We start from the raw sequence: 17319 nt of genomic DNA, 5'->3' as shown, positions 1-17319 counted from the left end.
AAATAAATAAAAAAAATACGTGTATTTAAACCATCCAAGTGAAGTGACAATGTATAATATACAAAATTACACGCATAGATCATATATTCTCAATCATGCCATGTATACTTAAAATGTGTCCTAATATAAACTAATGTGAAAATAGGTGTGTACTACCTTGTGTACAGGAAAAACAAAAGTCAAAAAAGAAAGAAAGAAAGAAAGAAAGAAAGAAAGAAAGAAAGAAAGAAAGAAAAATAAAATAAAATAAGTGTCAATAAATGTCCAAAACTTCCTAGGGTGAATAAAAAGTGATGAAATTCTGTGGCTGTTAGGATTGATGGAGATGATAATCCATAAATGATCCTGCTGTGATACATGTGATACACTGAAAGATTTTGCTGCATTTTTACTTGTACTTTTTATTGGTTTAGATTACTGTTTAAGTAGCGCGAGAGGCCTTTTTCAAACACTTTACAGATCCCCCCATCACATCAGAGATCCCCCATCACATCAGAGGTACCCCCATAACATCAGCGTTCCCCAATCCCATTAGAGATCGCCCCATCACATCAGAGCTCCCCCCATCACATCAGAGCTCCCCCCATCACATCAGAGGACCCCCCATCACATCAGAGGACCCCCATCACATCAGAGGACCCCCCCCATCACATCAGAGGTCCCCCATCACATCAGAGGACCCCTGATTACATCAGAGGACCTCCCATCACATCAGAGGACCCCCATCACATCAGAGATCCCCTCATCACATCAGAGATCTCCCTATCACATCAGAGATACTCTCATCACATCAGAGATCTCCCCCCCTGTTTTCAGAGGACACCCCGTCACATCAGAGTGAGAATTTCGGCCCCTTACCAGTGGAACCTGAAGTTATTTGTGGGTTTTTCTTTGCATCCCGAACAATTTTTCTGGCAGTTGTGGATGAATTTCTAGTTGGTCTACCTGACTGTGGTTTGGTTTTAACAGAACCCCTAATTTTCCACTTCTTGATTAGAGTTTGAACACTGCTGATTGGAATTCTCAATTCCTTGGATATCTTTTATATCTTTATACAGTTCAAATTCCTTTTTCCTACAGATCCTTTGACAATTATTTTGCTTTCCCCATGACTCAGAATCCAGAAACGTCAGTGCAGCACTGGATGAAAGATGCAAGGGTCTGTCAGGAGTCCAGAAACTCATTTTATACACACACACACTAATTACAAGCAGAAAGATCACAGGTGAGGATGGTTACCTTTAATAGCCATTCAAACCCCTTTTGTGTCAACTTGTGTGCATGTTATCAGGCCAAAATCACCAGGGTATGTAAACTTTTGATCAGGGTCATTTGGGTAGTTTCTGTTGTCATTTATGATTTAAAAAGAGTAAACACAGTTGATTGATAATAAATGGCTTCAGCCAAACACTAACCATGAGTGAAAGAAATGTTTTTGTGTTATTATTCATATTCTCTGAAAAATGGCCAAGAAATCATAAATGCTGCCAGGGTATGTAAACTTATGAGCACAACTGTATATATATATACCGTATATTTATCGGCGTATAACACGCACTTTTTTCCCCTTAAAATCAGGGGAAAATCGTGGGTGCGTGTTATACGCCGATCCCCGCTATTTTGTGATCTGTCGGAGCAATCGCCGCCGACATTCACATAGCGTGTATTTTTAAATATAACGCCGCGAAGTTCGGAGGGACTCGGAGGCGTTTGTTCAGCTGAACGAGCGCCGCCGAGGACACAGTGGCTGGGCGGAGCCGACATACACATAGCCGAGGGTTCTCGGCTCTTCTCGGCGCCGTTCACAGTCACGCCCAGTCCCGCCATTGGACCTGTGTTATGTCCATCATAGGGACTGGGCGTGACTGTGAACGGCGCCGAGAAGAGCCGAGAACCCTCGGCTATGTGTATCTCGGCTCCGCCCAGTCACTGTGTCCTCGGCTGCGCTCGTTCAGCTAAACGAGCGCCGCCAAGTCCCTCCGAACTCCGCGGCGCCATATTTAAAAATAAAAACTAAACTTGTGTATGTCAGCGGCGACAAGGCTGCACTGACCACTGGGGCAAGGCTGCACTGGGGCAAGGCTGCACTGGGGCAAAGCTGCACTGACAAGGCTGCACTGGGGCAAAGCTGCACTGACAATGCTGCACTGACAAGGCTGCACTGGGGCAAAGTTGCACTGACAAGGCTGCACTGGGGCAAAGCTGCACTGACAAGGCTGCACTGGGGCAAAGTTGCACTGACAAGGCTGCACTGGGGCAAAGTTGCACTGACAAGGCTGCACTGGGGCAAAGCTGCACTGACAAGGCTGCACTGGGGCAAAGCTGCACTGACAAGGCGACACTGGGGCAAGGCTGCATTGACAAGGCTGCAGATGGACACGATAATGCTGCATTGATGGGCATTTTAATGTAAGTTTTTTTTCCTTAAACTTCCCTCCTAAAAGTTTTTTTCCTTAAATATACCTCCTAAACTTGGGGTGCGTGTTATACGCCGATATATATGGTATATATATATATATATATATATATATATATATATATATATATATATATAGACTTACCATAAGACTTACAACATGAAATCGACCTGAAGTGTGCCCTGGTCTGATGGACAGTATGCCAAAATAAGGGGGCAAAAACATTCAGGTAGGGGTGTAGTATTATTAGATTTCAGTGTTATTCATTGAGCAAGTTTGGTGAATGCTTGTGCCATTTCCTCCTGAGCATTGGGGATGTACGGGGCGAAGCAGGCAGACTTCCACCTGCCTAGTGTCTTATTGACATGAACTGGGACGTGGTCGAGGCTGCTCCGATACGGAAAGAGTGATCGGAGTACTGACTGGGGTTGAGGTGTAGGTTTGCGAAGAAGAATCCCCACATGTTTGACGAACTGGCAAACACTCAAGGGTTTGGTCGGAAAAGGTAGTAGGGGGCTTGAGTTTGACTGTTCCGATAGGAGTGACAGTAGGTGGTCGAGTATGGTTCTGGACACCAGACATTGTTTATTTTATAGAGGTGAATGTCTACCCTGGAGACTGATTGCTGGGTTTTAGATACTGCCAGGTGAAGGATGAAATGGTCTTCGTAGCGAGCCGGGTGACGTCAATGCAAAACTTGGCCGGCGGGGTTGCTGTGAGTAAACTTGCTAGGCCGCAAGAACCCGTAGTAAGCTAGGTAGATGGCCGCTTGTACGACCAGGCTGAGAAGGCCAAATGGCGAATTAGCAAGGATAGTAGACATGTCCCGGAAGATGGCATTTGTTATAGGCCGACGTTTGGCCTTGCTCACGGATTGTCGTTTTGGATGCCGCGTAAGATGGCTCGGATCGTATGGGATGCGACTAAAGATGGTTTTGAGGGATCTAGTAAGGCCAGAAAGTGCTGGACACCAGCTAAGTATATTTAAGGGTATCTCTGGAGGCCATAGTCCTGTAAACCAATGGTGGCCAAAAATTGTAGCGAAGCCTGTGGAGGCTGTGGCATGTGTCACTACCTGGGGTGATAGGGGCGATATTGACGGTATAAACCTTCCGACATTGATAGGTCAGCTACTGCCACGGTGTCTAAATAAGGATCTGATCGGGGTCCTGTGTCCGGGAGAGGAAAACTAGGAGGCGTGACGCAAATGTCGACCCTGGGGAATGACCCGTATTGCAGAATTGAGCATTCTCAAGAGAGACCGAAGCTGCTTCTTACTACACCCCCCGTGTATGGGTGAAGTCTTGGAGAACTGACCTGATGGGGGTCAGCTTGTCAAGGGGGAGGCTGGCCTGCATGGAGTTGTTAGTTCGAAAGAGGTTAATGTAGACCTCGGGTCCGGTTTGTTGGGTTTTGGAGACCACAAACTGAAGGACGTAATGGTTTTCAAAGCGAGTCAGGGGGTGTCTATATAATACCTGGCTGCCAGTGCCACTAAAGATGAATTTGCTAGGCCGTAGAAAACCGTAAAGGGCCAGGTAGATGGCCGCTTGGGTGACTAGACTGGGGAACGTGCGAGGATTTTTGACATGTCCCTAAAGATGGCAGTTGTGATGGGCAAGCGTTTGCCGTTGGCTATGGACTGATGCTTCTGAATGCCACGTAGAAGGGATCTTACTGTATGGGCCGTGAACACAGACGGCTCTCCGGGGTCCTGTAAGGACAGGAAATGCTAAATGAAAATGCCACTGGAGACGAGTGGCCAATTAAGTGCCACTGAAAATGATGTGTGGCTGTTTGTGTGCCACTGGGAATGTACCGTACTTGCAACGTTTGCAAGATTTGTGCTTAAATGTGTATTTGCAACGATTGCAAGTTAATATATATATATTTTTTTTTCGTATTAATGCATGTGCTTGCGAAGACTGCAAGAGTTGTGCTTGAATGTGTGTTTGCAACAATTGCAAGGAGTTATGTCGCGTACACACGGTCGGACTTTTCGGCTACAAAAGTCCGACAGCCCGTCCGACAGACTTTCAACAGACTTTCGACGGCCTTTTGGCGGACTTTCTAATGAACGGACTTAACTACATACGATCACACAAAAGTCCGACGGGTTCGTACGTGATGACGTACACCAGACTAAAATAAGGAAGTTGGTAGCCAATAGCTGCCCTAGCGTCGGTTTTTGTCCGTCGGACAAGCATACAGACGAGCAGATTTCTGGGTCCGGCGGAGTTACAACGTAAAGATTTGAAGCAAGTTCCAAATCTAAAGTCCGTCAGATTTGCGACTGGAAAAGTCTGCTAAAAGGAGCCCACACACGATCGGACTGTCTGCCGGATTTGGTCCGTCGGCGTCCGTCGGACCAGTCCGGTCGAAAAGTCCGACCGTGTGTACGCGACATTATGCTTGGATGCGTGCCTGCAACGGTTTCAAGGAGTTATGCTTGGATGCGTGCTTGCAATGATTGCGAGAAGTTGTGCTTGGATGCGTGCTTGCAATGATTGCAAAAAGTTTGTGCTTGGATGCGTGCTTGCAATGATTGCAAAAAGTTTGTGCTTGGATGCGTGCTTGCAACGATTGCAAGAAGTTGTGCTTGGATGCGTGCTTGCAACGATTGCAAAAAGTTTGTGCTTGAATGTGTGCTTGCAACGATTGCAAGAAGTTGTGCTTGGATGCGTGCTTGCAACGATTGCAGGAAGTTTGTGCTTGGATGTGTGCTTGCAACTATTGCAAGAAGTTATGCTTGGATGTGTGCTTGCAACGATTGCAGGGAGTTATGCTTGGATGCGTGCTTGCAATGATTGCAAGAAATTGTGATTGGATGTGTATGAAATGAATCCGATATGAATCGGTTGTAAGTATGAAATTAATCCTATATGAATCGGTTTTATGAAATGAATCTGAAACGAACCGGTCGTAGAGTGCATGAATTTAATCTGATATAAAATCGGACTGTGGAGAGTATGCAATGGATCTGATATGAATCGCTGTGCCGCCGACGCGACTGGATTTGAATCATGCTATAGCGTGTATGAAATGAAACCGATACGAACCTTTTGTAAATTGTATGTAATGAATCTCTAATACGAATCGGTTGTAAAGTGTATGAAATGAAACCAACATGAACCGGATTGTGCGACTATAGGGGGAAGTAGCAGTGAGGCGAAGGTTTTAACAAATGAATCGAGACCATGACTGAACTTCGAAGGAAGATGAAGATGGGGTGTGTTTTCTTTTTCTTTTTTTTGGGGGGGGGGGGCGTCAGAGATTGAACATCCGTGGAGCCGTGTTTAAGAAAAATAGAAATGCACAAAGGATTTGATATGAAGTGACTGCCGGACCTTGGGAAAATGGCAGGCAACATATGAACAATACCTGTAATGCCGTGTACACATGAGCAGACTTTTCGACCGGACTGGTCCGACGGTCTGAGTCCGGCAGACAATTCGACCGTGTGTGGGCTTCATCGGACCTGCAGCAGACTTTTTCGGTCGAAACGGTCAGACGACGGACTTTAGATTTGGAACATGTTTCAAATCTTTACGTCAGAACTCCGCTGGACCCAGTTTGTAAAGTGTATGAAATGATACCAACATAAGCTGGCTAACTTGAAGCAGTAACTTGTATGGTGATTTGCAATCTAGTGACAACGAAATGATTTGAAATGTTTGCCTTGATTATGAAATGAGTGAAATCTCTTGCCATGACAGAGGTCCGGCTCGGTCGTGCCGTGACTGCAACCGACCGCGAACCGGGCTCTGGAGCATGTACTGAAATGAGGCAAGCGAGAAAACATTGGTGCACACCGGGACGAATCGGTGCATGTTTGATGCATCTGGATTCGAATCGGAGCGCAGTATGAAACAACGAAATGACAGAAATGTTTTCACCTTGACCGAGGCTCGAATTGGTTGTGCCGCATTTGCGACTGGCAACGAACCAAGCTCTGGTATAGGTATGGATATGGCCGAAACAACTGGGGCATTCCGTGAGGAATCGGTGCATCTCGGATGCGACTGGTTTTGAAACGGTGATGCGATATGTGGGAGTGAAATGAATGGTAATAATTCCCATGACAGAGATGCGGATCGGTCGCCCGATGTCTGCGACTAGCTACGATCCAGACTCTGAAGCATGTTCAGAAATGATGCCGAGCCCTGGGGCACGCCGTAACGAATCGGTGCATCGTAGATGCGACTGGATTTGAACCGGATCGCGGTAAGTGCAGGTGTAACAGTTTGTTGCCATGACAGAGGCGAGAATCGATCATGCCGCTGTTGCGGCTGACTGCGAATCGGACACTGGAGCATGTACTGAAATGTGGCAAATACCTGGGGCATGCGAATCAGTGCATCTCTAGATGCGACTGGATTTGAATCGGAGCGCGGTACGTGACTGAAATGATTCGAAATGGTTTGAAATGTTAGAAATGTTTAGAAATGTTCTGAAATGATAAATGACTTGGTATCGAACTGACATGGGTCGATAAGAAATTGCGAATCACAACGGTTATCTACTGACGCATGGTAACAATTTAGACATGCCTGAAATGACGCGACGTCTACGTCGCGGTGGTTTTTCAAATAACGAGAAATGGTAACATAACGATGGTGCGAGTGGTATGCATTGCGGTTACGTTGTGAAATTTTCCGAGTGATTCGTGAGTTTGATTTTGACACGGTTTAGTGACATGATATCTAACAATGTGTGAAAACAAAAGTCCGACGGGACCCTACCTGCGACAGCCGGGCCAGACGCGTGGTACCAACTACGAATCGGTAACACGGACTTCGAAACTCTCGAGCACGGAAATTGCGAATGCGGGAACTTGCGAGACGAGAACTTGCGGACGCTGGTATTCGAATAGTCGGCCTAGTGACGTATATCGCGCACAGGAAACCGACAAGCACCACAGGTGAGCAGGGCTGCTTAAATACCCCCCGGGCTCCTCCCATAAATTCAGGCCACCATACTGGCCTTCCTACATATATATATATACACACACAGTTGTATTCAAAAGTTTAGGAACCCCTAACAATTTCCATGATTGTCATTTATAAATATTTGGGTGTTTGGATCAGCAATTTCATTTTGATCTATCAAATAACTGAAGGACACAGTAATATTTCAGTAGTGAAATTAGGTTTATTGGATTAACAGAAAAATCACATCAATATTTAGTAGAGCCTCCTTTAGCAGAAATAACAGCCTCTAGACCAGTGGTCATCAACCCTGTCCTCAGGGCACACTAACAGGCCAAGTTTTATGTATTACCTTAGTGCCGGTTCACACTAGACGCGGCACGGCTTGCAGGTCGCCTCACCGAGGCGACCTGCACACGACTGCCGGGGCGACTTGCAAGACGACTTCTGTATAGAAGTCTATGCAAGTCGCCCCCAAAGTAGTACAGGAACCTTTTTCTAAGTCGGAGCGACTTGCGTCGCTCCTATTAGAACGGTTCCGTAGCACAGAACGGGAGGCGACTTGTCAGGCGACTAGGTCGCCTGACAAATCGCCCCTGTGTGAACCGAGCCTTAGGGGAGATACAGACGAGAATACTGCAATCACTGAGCAGCAAATGATATCACCTGTGATGGATTTCAGTTTTCTTACAAACCTGGCCTGTTAGTGGGCCCTGAGGACAGGGTTGATGACCACTGCTCTAGATGCTTCCTATAGCCTGTAGTGAGTGTCTGGATTCCGGATGAAGGTATTCTGGAGCATGGACAGCCCGCTTCAAATCACCCCACAGATGTTCAATGATATTCAGGTCTGGGGACTGGGATGCCCATCCCAGAACATTGTACTTGTTCCTCTGCATAAATGCCCGAGTAGATTTTGAGAGGTGTTTTGGGTCGTTGTCTTGTTGAAATATCCAGCCCCGGCGTAACTTCAACTTTGTGACTGATTCCTCAACTTTTTTCTCAAGAATCTGCTGATATTGAATGCAATCCATGCGACCCTCAACGTTAACCAGATTCCCAGTACTGGCACTGGCCACACAGCCCCACAGCATGATGGAACCTCCACAAAATCTTACTGTGGGTAGTAAGTGTTTTTCTTGGAATTCTGTGTTCTTTTGCTGCCATGCATAACGCCCCTTGTTATGACCAAATAACTCAATCTTTGTTTCACCAGTCCACAGCACCTTATTCCAAAATTAAGCTGGCTTGTCCAAATGTGCGTTTGCAGACCTCAGGCGACTCCGTTTGTGGCGTGTGTGCAGAAAAGACTTCTTTCGCATCACTCTCCCATACAGCTTCTCCCTGTGCAAAGTACCCTGAATTGTTGAAGGATGCACAGTGACACCATCTGCAGCAAGTTGATGTTGTAGGTCTTTGGAGATGGTCCGTGGGCTGTTTTTGACCGTTCTCACCATCCTTCGCCTCTCCAATATTTTATGTGGCCTGCCACTTCTGGCCTTAACAAGAACTGTGCCTGTGGTCTTCCATTTCCTCACTATGCTCCTCACAGTGGACACTGACAGCTTATATCTCTGAGATAACTTTTTGTAGCCTTCCCCTAAACCATAATGTAGAACAATCTTTGTTTTCAGGTCATTTGAGAGTTGTTTTGAGGCCCCCCCCCCCCCGTGTTGCCACTCTTCAGAGGAGAGTCAAAGAGAACAACAACTTGCAATTAGCCACCTTAAAGTGGAGTTCCACCCACTTTTACAACTCTTCAGCATCCCTCACTAAACTGTGCACTGTAAACAAATTGGATATTTAAAAAAAAAATTTTCTCAGCGCCTACTGTATATCTGCTGTATTCATTTTTCACTTCCTCCTCCCTGGCCGTGGCCCATCGCATCATTTCCTGTTTGCAATGCCTTCTGGGAAGGGGCGGCAACTTCCTCTGACACTGCCGTTGCTATGGAAACCTGACCTGAAACCTATTACACTGCTTGTGCTGCACTGAGCATGTGCGAGATCTGCAAGGATGAGATCCAGGAAGAAATACAGTCTGGCTTCAGATGCCCACACTTAAGATGGCCACGGCCTGCTGTAAGTTTATAAAATAACAAACTACTGCTAAAAAATAACAAACAGACCTTAGTTTACAGACTAACTCTACTAGAATACATTAAACTTGTGTATTATAGGGGTATTTTTATTTAAAAAAGTATAATTTCGGCCGGAACACCACTTTAAATACCTTTTCTCATGATTGGATGCACCTGTCTATGAAGTCCAAGGCTTAATGAGCTCACCAAACCAATTGTGTGTTTCAATTAATCAGTGCTAAGTAGTTACATGTATTCAAATCAACAAAATGACAAGGGAGCCCAAATGTATGCACCTGTCTAATTTTGTTTTGATGCATATTGTGCATTTTCTGTTAAATCCAATAAACCTCATTTCACTACTGAAATATTACTGTGTCCTTCAGTTATTTGATAGATCAAAATGAAATTGCTGATCCAAACACCCAAATATTTATAAATGACAATCATGGAAATTGTCAGGGGTTCCTAAACTTTTGCATACAACTGTATATATTATATATAATACTTAGTAGGCCTCGGGCCTCGTGCACACAATGCATACTACACTATACACCTGTGCAAATTTACCTGTAAGAGGTGTTCATCCCCATCCAGGCAGTCCCACTGACGTCAGTTTGGACTCAGTGGTTACAAGTACACAGCCGCTGTGTCACAAAATGACATCCTCATGGGTGCATGCGGGTGTGTGTCCCCGAACGACACCTGTCTGCATTCGGGGACACAGTAGCTATGTCCATGCATCCGCTGTGTTCCATTTGATGTAAATGGGACTTTCTAGACAGTACACCTGTGCTGGTAAACATGGCCCTTTACAGGTGTACGGTATAGAGTGAGGCCTTCCCTGAGTTCCCCTGTGTGTCCATCTTTCTCATTCACTCCATGCACCCTCCTTAGTGAGCACCCCCACACCCTTCATCCCTTCATTGTGCCCCCCAACTCCCTTCGTCCCCTCATTGTGCCCCCCAAATCCCTTCATCCCCTCATCATGTGCCCCAACACCATACACCCCCCATTGTGCACCCCCACACCCTTCATCCCTTCATTGTGCCCCCCAACTCCCTTCATCCCCTCATCATGTGCCCCAACACCATACACCCCCCATTGTGCACCCCCAACTCAATGTAACCCCATTTCCACCCAGGCTCATTGGTAGTTGGAGGAGTTTCAGTGCATCGCACGCCGGTGGGCGGCGGTCTCGGGGAGGAGAGGAAGGAGGAAGTAAGATCAGAGTCTTCCTCAACTGCACTGAGCAGCACACTGCCACACACTCAGTGGGAGCATGCCGCTCTTCTCAACTCCGCCCAATCCAACCTAGAACCACCAAGCCGGACACGCCCACACAGCCTAAGAGAAAGAGGGAGTGCACCACTGATAGGACCAGAAGAGGACTGACCGATCTCCCACCTCTTCTCACCCCAAATGTTCACTCATTTTGCACCCAGGGCAACCGCATGCAAGCTACACCATTGGATTCCTCAGTAAACCCCCAATCTTATGGGCAACCGCAAGAAGGTACACCATGGGCTCAAATCACACAGATGTGCAATACTCTGCATACAGATCAGTCATTAAGATAGATCTAAAGGTTGCAGTGTTGTAGTCTATGATCCGTATTGGTCCACAGTGTAATCCAAAGACTGAAAAATCTGCGTACAGACAAGACTTTACTGCCAACAAGATCTTCTGTAAAGTCATACGTCCCCTTGTGCCTAGGAGGCCAATGACATCTATACATGAAAAGCAATGGAGCAGATGAAATGAGAATGTTTGTATATCTCTGTAAACACTGTGCCTTCTACAGAGACTTCCCGACTAACACAGAACACACCTAGAAACCCAGAAATACCAGATATCCAATGGCCACCAACACACGACCCCAACGCACTCCATTCTCATTGCCCAGTCACAGGCAGAGGTCCCAGAGAGGTCACAGTCTGTTCCTCTATGTTCTGAGGGAGAAAAGCATTGGAGGGGTCAAGAGGCACCTACAGATTTCTGGACATCTCCATCCAATGAAGAGTTTGCAGTCACTAATTCAGCTTTTACTCAACTTCTAACCCATTATAGACCCTGGGAGTCCTTTAAATTGTCAGTTCAACCAAGAGTTTTGGACAGACTGGAGAGGGGGTGGTTAAAATTCTTCAGGATTTTATTGCTGTGAGTCTCTTTTGGAGATCTCATGTCCTGTTCTAATTAAATGACCAGTGAGAAAAAAACAGTCGGGGACACAAGCTGCAGTGTAAGTCTGCCAGGGTTCTAGTCTTCTCGCGTCATTGCTGCCTACGTCCCTCAGATCTTTATTCACATTATGCCCCAGTGGAAGTAAGGGGAATCAGGCTGGCCATGTTAATCTCTGGGGACATTTTAGATTTAAAGATAAGGAAATTCCTCTTCTGTAATTGGGATAATATGGGGAGTAGCTAAAATTTCCTTTAACTTCCTGTTATCAGACGTGAGGAAGAGTTCCCCTCTATTCGTCATGTGACAACCCCATTAGAACTGTTTCCCATTATTCCCGATGTGACACCCCCATTGGAAGAGTTCTCCTCTATTCCTGATGTAACATCCCTATTGAAAGAGTTTGCCTCTATTCCTGACGTGACACCCTCATTGGAAGATTTCTCCTATATTCCTGATGTGACACCCCCATTGGAACTGTTCCCCTCTATTCCTGACATGACACCCCCATTGGAAGAGTTACCCTCTATTCCCAATGTGACACCCCCATTGGAAGAGTTCCCCATTCATTCCCAATGTAACAGCCCATTGGAAGAGTTCCCATCTATTCCCAATGTGACACCCCCATTGGAAGAGTTCTCCTCTTTTCCCGATGTGACACCCCCATTGGAAGAGTTCTCCTCTTTTCCCGATGTGACACCCCCATTGGAAGAGTTCTCCTCCATTCCCAATGTGACACCCCCATTGGAAGAGTTCTCCTCTATTCCTGATGTGACACCCCCATTAGAAGTGTTCTTCTCTATTCCTGATGTGACACCCCCATTGGAAGTGTTCTTCTCTATTCCTGATGTGACACCCCCATTGGAATATTTCTCCTATATCCCTGATGTGACACCCCCATTGCAGCTGTTCCCCTCTATTCGTGACTTGACACCCCCATTGGAAGAGTTTCCCTCTATTCCCAATGTGACATCCCCATTGGAAGAGTTCTCCTTAATTCCCAATGTAACAGCCCATTTGAAGAGTTTCCATCTATTCCCAATGTGACACCCCCCATTGGAAGTGTTCTTCTCTATTCTTGATGTGACACCCCCATTGGAAGATTTCTCCTATATTCCTGATGTGACACCCCCATTGAAGATTTCCCCTCTATTCCTAACATGACACCCCCATTGGAATCGTTCCCCTCTATTCCTGATGTGACACCCCCATTGGAAGAGTTCCCCTTCATTCCCAATGTAACAGCCCATTGGAAGAGTTCCCCTCTATTCCCAATGTGACATCCCCATTGGAAGAGTTCTCCTCTATTCAGAATGTGACACCCCCATTGGAAGAGTTCTCCTCTATTCCCGATGTGACACCCCTATTGGAAGAGTTCTCCTCTATTCCTGATGTAACATCCCTATTGGAAGAGTTCTCCTCTATTCCTGATGTAACTTCCCCATTGGAAGAGTTCTCCTCTATCCCCAATGTGACACCCTATTGGAAGAGTTCTCCTCTATTCCTGATGTGACACCCCCATTGGAAGATTTTGCCTCTATTCCTGACGTGACACCCCATTGGAATAGTTCCCCTTCACTCCCAATGTAACAGCCCATTAGAAGAGTTCCCCTCTATTCTCAATGTGACACCCCCATTGGAAGTGTTCTTCTCTATTCCTGATGTGACACCCCCATTGGAAGATTTCTCCTATATTCCTGATGTGACACCCCCATTGCAACTGTTTCCCTCTATTCCTGACATGACACCCCCATTGGAAGAGTTCCTCTTCATTCCCAATGTAACAGCCCATTGGAAGAGTTCCCCTCTATTCCACCATTGGAAGAGTTCTCCTCTATTCCCGATGTGACACCCCCTTTGGAGGAGTTTGCCTCTATTCCTGACATCACACCCCATTGGAAGAGTTCCCCTTCATTCCCAATGTAACAGCCCGTTGGAAGAGTTCTCCTCTATCCCCAATGTGACACCCCTTTTGGAAGAGTTTTTCTCTATTCCTGATGTGACACCCCCATTGGAAGTGTTCCCCTCCATTCCTGACATGACACCCCCATTGGAAGAGTTCCCCTCTATGCCCAATGTAACACCCCCATTGGAAGAGTTCTCTATTCCTGATGTGACACCCCCATAGCAAGAGTTCTCCTCTGTTCCCGATGTAACAGCCCATTGAAAGAGTTCCCCTCTATTCACTTTTTTATTTTCCCTCCTCTCTTTCAGCCTTCTGACATCCCCTTACGATGACATCACCCCTCTTCTGGATCCAGAGAGAACTTCGCCACTGAACATCCAATAGGAAGTGTACATATCGCTGCCCACAGTAGAAGAGAGAATGACCGGGACACGAACATCACCTGACTGCATGCTTATATAAACCGGGTATTTCGATGGGTTTTTCTCTCAGCAGTCATTTAGAGGGCAGGGGTTCATGTTTTCCCTAAAGTTGGGCTATAAGCCTTGTAGTGATCTGCCCCCTCCTGTGGTTAATTCGGGACTCTCTAGATTGAGAAAACTAGCTAGATTAGACTTTATAGAAATTATATGACCTGCCTGATATGAACAAATGCCCATTCAACAGCCCCTAAAAAAATGGTTAGAATCAGCTTCACTTGCAGCAACTAACTGCAGGGACCTCCCACCCCAAAACCCATCCTTACTGCAGGAACTTCTCACCCCAAGACCCATCCCAACTGCAGGAGCTTCTCACCCCAAGACCAATCCCAATTGCAACAGCTCTGCACTCCTAGACCCACCCCAACTGCAGGAGCCTTTCACCCCAAAACCCATCCTAACTGCAGGAGCTCCTCACCCCAAAACTATCCCAACTGCAGGAGCTCCTTACCTTTAGACCCATCCTGACTGCAACAGCCCCGCACCCCTAGACCCATCCTGACTGCAACAACTCCTCACCCCTAGACCCATCCTGCCTGCAACAGCTCTAAACTACGTAGAGGGTTCTTTACTGTAAGAGCAGCAAGGATGTGGAATTCCCTTACACAGGTGTTGGGGAGCATCGATAGTTTAAAAAAACTATTAAATAAGTACCTGAACGACCGCAACATACAGGGATATACAATGTAATACTGACATATAATCACACACATAGGTTGGACTTTTTTCAGCCTCACCTACTATGTAACTATATCCACCTGTTTGCTGTTCGGTATGTATTTGAACAGTGGCGGCCCGTCCATAGAGGGTGCCCGAGCACCGCCCCCCCCCCCCCCCCCTTCCTGTAGTCAAAAAAAAAATTAAAAAGGCCCCTTTAAGAACAAAAAAAAAAGTCCTTTAACAAAGTGCACTGTGTTTGGGCGCCAGACGCAGTGCACTGTGGGAAGCGCCACGTCAATGCAATCATGAGATTGCAGACGTGACGCTTCATTTGCGGGGCATTTAACCCGCGTTGCGGCGCAATACAAAGCGCCGAGTAGCTTCCGCCTGTAAAATCAGTGTGATTCTACGGGCGGGAGCATTGTTTTTCAAATCTCGAGGGCACTTCCAGGTTTCATGAAACAGACGAAAGCCGGAAGTGACGTTGGCAGCTCCGTTCTTCGGCCCAAGCAGAGCTGCAGGAGGAAGGTAAGAGAGCGCGCCGCTACGCAGCATGAGGGACGGGTTGAAAATAATTCATAAAGATGTCATTAAAAATAAAAACTGAAAAGGCAGGCACTGGGTTGTCAGATCAGACAGTAACAAACTGGAACAAATGGGTGAAAAAAAAATTACAGGCACACATGAACAGCAGCCAAATGATGAGAGTGAACAGAAAATACACACTGCACTGACAGTGATGGCGCACTTTTTAATCAGACATTTCCTGTGCCACGGAAGGCTCACATTAAAAATAAAATCTGAAAAGGCAGGCACTGGCACTCTGGCAGATAATCTGTAGGTCAGTAACTGGAACTGTATTTGAATGTTTATCTTTTATTGAACACCTCCATTATAACATTGCTTGGTGATCCTGTTACTGGTGCGGCTGGCCGTTGTAATCCCAGGGTCACCTGATACACTTAAATAGCTGCCCAGGATCAGTTCCACCCCCTTAGACCTGTAGAAGGAGCCGGAGCTCCGAGCGCCTAGCCTGCCAGTCTTCCGACATGCGTTCCACGCTGGTTTGCTTCCCTGGTGGCCACAGGACGCTCAGAGGACCTAAACCTGATCCCCACTAACCACGTGGACGGCGTGATACCCGAAGGACGAACTTTGCTGAGCCTGATATCTGCTTACATCTTGTAAGTGTTTTTATCCTTTTGAATTAAATTAATTTTAACCTCTACACTTTGGTAGCGCTTTCTTCTCTCCCCCTTCTTGTGTTTGTTACGGAGCTGGCTATACTCTGAGGACAGCAGCCGCCTTTACTTTCATGAACTTTTTTTATATACTGATGGATTGATGTATAGATCATACATGGACTATTTACTATCCTTACCATTAATTATGTGACTATTATGCTGATTCAGCATCTTACTTTGCGCCCCTAGACCCATCCGGACTGCAACAACGCCTCACCCCTAGACCCATCCTAACTGCAACAGCCCCTCGCCCCTAGACCCATCCTGACTGCATCAGCTCCTCACCCCTAGACCCATCCTGACTGCATCAGCTCCTCACCCCTAGACCCATCCTGCCTGCAACAGCCCCTCGCCCCTAGACCCATCCTAACTGCAACAGCCCCTCGCCCCTAGACCCATCCTGACTGCATCAGCTCCTCACCCCTAGACCCATCCGGACTGCAACAACTCCTCACCCCTAGACCCATCCTGCCTGCAACAGTCCCTCGCCCCTAGACCCATCCTAACTGCAACAGCCCCTCGCCCCTAGACCCATCCTGACTGCATCAGCTCCTCACCCCTAGACCCATCCTGACTGCATCAGCTCCTCACCCCTAGACCCGTCCTGAATGCAACAGCTCCTCACCACTAGACCCATCCTGAATGCAACAGCTCCTCATCCCTAGACCCATCCTGACTGCAACAGCCCCTCGCCCCTAGACCCCTCCTGAATGCAACAGCTCCTCACCACTAGACCCATCCTGAATGCAACAGCTCCTCACCCCTAGACCCATCCTGACTGCATCAGCTCCTCACCCCTAGTCCCATCCTGACTGCAACAGCCCCTCGCCCCTATACCCATCCTGAATGCAACAGCTCCTCACCACTAGACCCATCCTGAATGCAACAGCTCCTCACCCCTAGACCCATCCTGACTGCAACAACTCCTCACCCTTAGACCCTTCCTGACTGCAACAGCCCCTCACCCCTATACCCATCCTGACTGCAACAACTCCTCACCCCTAGACCCTTCCTGACTGCAACAGCCCCTCACCCCTATACCCATCCTGACTGCAACAACTCCTCACCCCTAGACCCATCCTGACTTCAACAGCCCCTCACCCCTATATGCAACAGCCCCTAGACCCATCCTGACTACAACAGCTCCTCACCCCTAGACCCAGCCTGACTGCAACAGCTCCTCACCCCTAGACCCAGCCTGACTGCAACAGCTCCTCACCCCTAGACCCATCCTGACTGCAACAGCCCCTCGCCCCTAGCCCCATCCCGACTGCAACAGCCCCTAGACCCATCCTGACTGCAACAGCCCCTAGACCCATCCTGACTGCAACAGCCCCTCGCCCCTAGACCTTTCTGACTGCAACAGCCCCTAACCCCTAGACCCATCCTGACTGCAACAGTCCCTCACCCCTAGACCCATCCT

General features: G+C 47.2%; 1 long non-coding RNA gene across 1 annotated transcript in view; it reads left to right on the top strand.

The window, feature by feature from the left end:
• Window positions 1-15880, top strand: part of LOC141133687 (uncharacterized) — a 44405-nt gene extending 28525 nt beyond the window's left edge. The window contains exon 2 of the long non-coding RNA XR_012243110.1: window positions 13822-15880. This is a non-coding gene — a long non-coding RNA (uncharacterized lncRNA). The remainder of the gene's footprint in view (window positions 1-13821) is intronic.
• The last annotated feature ends 1439 nt before the right edge of the window (window positions 15881-17319 follow it).

Source organism: Aquarana catesbeiana, linkage group LG03 (genome assembly GCF_042186555.1).
Source record: "Aquarana catesbeiana isolate 2022-GZ linkage group LG03, ASM4218655v1, whole genome shotgun sequence".
NCBI classification, from domain to species: Eukaryota; Metazoa; Chordata; class Amphibia; order Anura; family Ranidae; genus Aquarana; species Aquarana catesbeiana.
The sequence above is the reverse complement of the archived record's forward strand: the minus strand, read 5'-3'. Positions and strand labels throughout refer to the sequence as shown.